This window comes from Dromaius novaehollandiae, chromosome 7 (genome assembly GCF_036370855.1).
Source record: "Dromaius novaehollandiae isolate bDroNov1 chromosome 7, bDroNov1.hap1, whole genome shotgun sequence".
NCBI lineage: Eukaryota > Metazoa > Chordata > Aves > Casuariiformes > Dromaiidae > Dromaius > Dromaius novaehollandiae.
The window spans coordinates 30,897,573-30,903,572 of record NC_088104.1 but is presented as its reverse complement, the minus strand read 5'-3'; the positions used below and the strand labels follow the sequence as shown (position 1 = coordinate 30,903,572).

Here is a 6,000-nt window from a genome sequence, read left to right as displayed (position 1 = left end):
TGGCTGATTCCATCACTCCTGAGTTCTGTTACTGTCTAAATCGTTTTTAATATAAAATCATCTTTCTAGTAAAACTGTCTTTTTCATATAGTAGTTCAAAATTGAATACTCTGTCTTTTCACAATAAGTGAGAATTATGTATATAAAAGATATCACTTGTTTCAGTTGCAGGGAAAACTTGTTACCTGAAAATTTGTGAGTGAATTAACTATGTAGAATGACGTGCCAGAAGAAAACTTAACTAGAGATTAACCTACTGGATGAGGGGTGTCATCCCCCCCCTCCCCCCTTGCAGTTTTACTAGTGCAGTTTTTTCCCCACTTCTGGAGAATTTCTAGCAAATCCTCTCCTGGTGTGCTTGCAGAAGGTAGTGATAGTCTGCCTTGTCAAAGAGACAGAAGGAAAAGTATGGGTCTTTTGTTCCAGTAAATGCTATATGGCTGAAAAAGAAAGACGAGTGGATAAAGCTGCTTGCTTTTTTTTTTTTTTTTGGTTTGTATTTTTTTTCTTTTTTTGATAGGTGGTGTTGATAGAAGGTGGACTAGAGAGCTTAGATTAAACAATCTGGGAAATGCCTGCCCAAAACAAAGTCAATGTAATGTTTTGTTTCTGTCTGTAACAGTGGCCTTTAAATGCACTGAAACAGTGAAGGGAAGAAAGCAGAGTACTAAAACAGTTTAAAGATGACTTTGTTATGTAATTCACTCCATATTTATTTCTGTGGGGAATGCAATTAAGCTGTATTTTGAGGAAGGAATACAAAACTTTAGTGGTTTTAGACTAGTTTTAATAGCGTGCTCTCTCTCTCTCTCTTTTTTTTTCTTTTTGCTTTGCGATGTTCAGTAGTTCTGGTTCAGAAATATATATTCTGTAAGTTTTCCCTATGATATTTCTAAAGCAGACTCTCCCTTATAAGAAATATTTGCAAAGCATTTTGTTTATAGTCGATATCAGCTTTTAGATGTGAACTGCCAATTGCTTATGTTAGGACAGTACTTAAACGGGGACGTCTGTATGTTATTGAGTTCAGCTAACGAATCAGTTTGGCCTAAGGCTCTTCGTTGCTCTGGTCGCCTTTGGTGGCGCAGTGAGACTTCATAAGCGGGGGATCGTGGCGCGCGCTCCCCTCGCGCTGCCGCTGCTGGGCTGCTGGCCCCGCCGCCTGCCCTTGCGCCTCCCCGCACCGTCCCCTCCCCGCACCGCCGCTCGTGCAGCGCAGCGCAGCTGTGAAAGGAAAAGCTATATGAGGTAAAAGCAAATGATCGGGTATTTTATCATACCTGTTTGTCAGTGATAGTTTCATTGAGTTAAATACCTGATACCGATTCACTGGCTTTGAGTTATTTTTCCCCCAAAGTGCCCAGCCCTGTTTTTGGAAGTGACTTGAGCGACCAGGAGCCCAAGCTGAATCGAAAGCCAAGAGGCCTAAAACTGTCACAAGGCCAAATTCCTTTGAAAATTAAATTCTTTTGTGGTTGTACTGTTTAAATATTTTTGTGCTTAGAAATGTTTCCCTTCTGATTTCTCTGCAGTGTTTTATAAATTGCTCCCATTCTGGCGTGTTTGCCCACACTACAGAGTATTTTGTGGTTTGTGTGCTTCCCCATTTGAATTTTCTGTTACTGTTTCAGTTGTGTTGCTCTTAATGGAGTAAAATGAAGTAACTTGCTTTCCTTATATACACACTATTTGCTCTTGAAATTACTGCTGAATTTTTTTAAATGCCCATTTATGAAGGGAGGGGTGTGTGTGAGTGTGGGGGGGTCACACTACATGCTTTGTGATTAGTTTCAAACAATTTAAATGGTTCAAATGATGCTGAAACGAATGTTTATTGTGGGGACAAATCCAACTGGACTTTCTGGCTGAAGTGCTAATACTGCTTGGTTTTCTATGTTTTCCTTTGCTGCTAATACTTGTGCTAGTTTTGAAATCAGAGGCAAATGATTTAAAGATAAAATAGAGCCTGCTATATGAACTGTTGCAGTGGGGGAGCTGCAGGATACATCCAGTCTGGAGGCAGAAGTCTCGCTCTTAACAAGGCCAGACAAGGTGTGCGGCCCGGGCGCTGCAGCTGGAGTGCGGTCTCGGTAAGCGGGTAGCGCTTCCCCCAACAGTGCTAGCAGCGGCAGCAGGGCGGCAGCACGTCTTCTGCTGTTGGTTCCCTACAGGGGCATGTTTATGTTAGAGACTGTGCACAAGCCCCTGTGTGGACATCAAATCATTCTATTGGTTTGGGGATTAATGAGGTTAAATTAGCTCAGTCATTTACTGCACACTTTATTGAAGTTCAAGCTGTTCAGACTGTCGCAGTTAATGTAAGTAGCCCAGAATGTTGCCAGTTAAATGTAAGTTACCCATCAGGGATCCAGAGTTCATTAGTGAAAGGAATAGGGCAACTTTACTTGGTGATAAAGTTGAACTTGATGGGAATACTCTCTTTTCCATGTTATTTTAGAGGCAAAACTGGAGAAAGATTCATTGAACAGTAGCACAGCATGATACCTCCATAATATATTTAGAGAGATGCACTGCTCTCCTTATACCTCTTCTACAAATGGAAACATTGGTGATTAAAAGACTCTTCAGGCCTTTGATTTGCAGAAAGATAGTGTTGCATTCATTAATGTAAAAATTGTTAGAATCTAAAGGGGAAAGTGAAAAAGTATCTCTGATTAAACACTGAACCTAATGCAAAAGAGAATTGCCATGAAGAGACCTACTGTGTCTTTGTTTCCTCTTAATCCATAAGCTGTTACACACAGAACAGCCCATAATATGGGGGCTTTCTCTTTGCTGAGCGTCTCCTAAGCCTGTCGCCTACAAAAGACCTTTGATACAGGTGCTGTATTTATTCGTGCTTAAGAAATTGCAGCAAGGGTTGAAAATTCCCAGTGATTGCCAGTTTAGGAGAAGTTAGGGAAGAAAACCTTGAAACAGGAGTATAATTTTTGATCTGGAATAAAACTGTTTTTACTTGGGCTGCAAGCTTTTTAATTAATTTATTATTATTATTATTTTCCTCCTACCTTGTCATATAAATAGACAGTGCTGTGGTACATCTGGAATGCCATTGAAAATAAACATCATTTTTGTCTCTGTGTGAAAAATCCACAGGCTTGGTGCATAGCTTTCATCATCTGAAGGGAGTCTGTTTTTCTTATCTGTCTGGTTTTCCAGTCAATGTTGCAAAACTTGCAGGAGTCATTTTAATGTGATTTTTTTTTTTTGCTGAAAAGAGATTATTCAAATCTCTCACAGAAACTGGGCATCTGTCACATCTGAGAGGAGAGAATTGATTAGGGAGACTGGAGTACATTTTATTAGGTGAACTCTGAGTCCAGAGGGGCTTAGCTTTTAATGCTGAGTAAACTCTAACAGTTTTAAATAAATAAACTTAAAGGTCCTATAAAATCTTTAATAAGATATTGAAAGAAGGAAGGGGGCAGGGAAGAACACCCTTAAAAAATCTAACATTTGCTTGTACCAAAAGGGATGTGATAGAAATTTTTGCCTATGTTGTTTACGAATCACAATTCATATTGAAATGTCCAGATGCTGCATTAGATAATCTAAAGCCTGTGTTCTCTAGGTTAAAGGAGTAATGGGCTATTACAGGCAGAGGTAATGCAAATTTGTCTGTGGGAAAATGTTCGCAGTGCAGAAGACTTCAGTGTGATGTGGATAATTCAGCTATACTAAAGACATACCTGCTGGGAGTTTGGGGGGAAAAAATGAAGTTTAACTCTAGTAAGAAAGATGGTTACTAAATAGCAGTCTAAGACAAATGATTGCTTTGTTTGAAAGCTATGAAATGCTTTTTACATCTTAATTAGATCAAAGTATTTGCTTCTGCATATAGAGGCAGTCTCATAAAAAATTTTTTCTGAGCTGTTTTGCTTGGTTCCTATACTCTCCTGGAGAAAAAGGAAGTGCTGTCTCTTCAGAGAGAGAGAAGATGGGAAGAAACCTTGTGTTACTTCTATTTTGATTTATGTTCATCTTAGCATTGACTAAGCTTACAGGGAATTACAGTTGTCTGTTTGAGAGCCAGTCTGGCCTAAGCTGTTGCAGCAAATAACACAGCTAACATGCTGGGTGTCCTTACAAGGAAATTAATGTAAGGAAGCTAAATAATAAAACTCTTCAAGAGATCTGTACAAGTTCATCACTCGGTGCTTACAATGCAAGATGTAGCATGGCTTAGCAGCGAAATTCTTCCCTTGTGCCAAGGGCTAGTCTAAGACCAGATGTCTTGAGGTCACTGAAAGATACTACCAGTGGAGGATAGGCCTGTTCTGGCTCTCCAAACAGTGCCCAGTTTTGTCCAGAGTTAACTGAATGTGTAATTGGGAGCTGGGAATTCAAGGAAGCTCTTTCTGACTGCAAGCTGCATGGACATGGGTAAATTATTAAGCCTGTGCATCCATATCTTGAACAGTGCAGAATGTCAACAGCTCTTTTTGCAGGGGACAACAGCAGAGTATGAACAGAAGACCTATACGTTAACACTTCTCAGTACCGTAGACAGAATCGAATTTTGCCAAAATCTGCCTTCGTCCTGAATGCAGACATGATCTCCCATGCGGATGAGGGGAAGGTTTGTATTCTCTCTGTGGGTTACACAAGCACTGACTTTGATTCTTATCGAGAGAAGACTGGTAGCCGTTGTCGTAAACTGGTTATCTGTAGGTGGTTTGCTAATTGAAGTCATCAGACAACTCTAATTATATTTTCTAATATAAGAAAATACCAGAATGAGTTATTTCAAAGTCAGCTAGTTTGTAAAGGTGTTAACCAATATTAAAAAATGTTTTGGTCCTATTACCAGTGTTCTATATGCAGCTGGCAAGGTGTTACTCTTTTTTTTTTTTTTTCCCCCCCCCCCCCCCCCCCCTTGAAAGGAAAGAATAACTTAATTCAGATAGTCTTGATTAATGTAATGAAGCTGAATGGACTTCTGATGACTAGAAATCACAGTGTTTATGAGGCAGTGAACAGTAGTGACAGGGAATTTGTACGGTATGGGAACACTGAAGTAGGAAGGTTGCTCTTCTCTGGTGTAACAGGCGGTAGTATTATGATGCTGTGTACATGACTGTTCATTCAAACTGATGATAGTCTCCATCTTGTTCCTTCATCAGAAATGACCACCTGACTATCCTGACTTTTCTGTGTTTAGATATTATAGCTAAATCTGGTGAGTTTTACTATTGTCCATAATCCTATACACTTAAGTAGGACCAATCATTTGAAGTGAGAAAGATTTGGCTCATTAGACATTTAGTAAAACCTGACCACTGTGTCTTCAGTTGGCCCCATTCAAGTCATGATTTTACCTTTCAAATGAATTTGAAAGATAAAGACTACACAGTAAAAGGTATTTTGGGCTTACTGACTTGATAGTTACTGAAAGCCTAGAGTACTTGTTCCTTTGTCTTTTCTGGATACAGTGGCCCGTTTTTGCCCTGTTCTCACTAGTTAGGACAGCTTGAGGATGTTTTTTTTTCCTTGCCTTGTGCAAGATGGAAAATACCTTACCCTTACGTTCCACTTTCCACTCACAGTTACACTTAATGTTTGCTGCTCTGCTCTTTCAATGCTCAAGGCAACCACCTGTGCTGCCTGTCTGGAAGAGCTGGCCCTTCTTTGGGAAGCACAGAGACAGAGACACTCTTTGGCTGTGCGCTCTATGGAAATGTTTCGCTTCAAAATAGAATGAATTCCTCCTCTCCCTCCAGATCTTTGCACAGAGATCCTGCTTTTACAACTTTGATGACAGCTTTAAAGTAAAGCTGTCTTTTTTATTCATGTAGTATGTTTTATATATATATATAACATATTACATTAATATATACATATTACATGCATATATACATATAAAAACATGAATATATTACATGAATAAATAAAAAACAGACTACAGAATGGGTTGTTGTGATGGGAGGAGACTCTTGAATGTTCTGTAGTGAGCTGTTCTCTCCTTGAGATCCTTGGCTG

At 39.5% G+C, this 6,000-nt stretch overlaps 1 long non-coding RNA gene across 1 annotated transcript in view; it reads left to right on the top strand.

Moving 5' to 3' along the window:
• The first annotated feature begins 1,084 nt into the window (after positions 1 to 1,084).
• LOC135328966 (uncharacterized) overlaps positions 1,085 to 6,000 on the top strand; it is a 111,913-nt gene continuing 106,997 nt past the window's right edge. The window contains exon 1 of the long non-coding RNA XR_010390097.1: positions 1,085 to 1,248. This is a non-coding gene — a long non-coding RNA (uncharacterized LOC135328966). The remainder of the gene's footprint in view (positions 1,249 to 6,000) is intronic.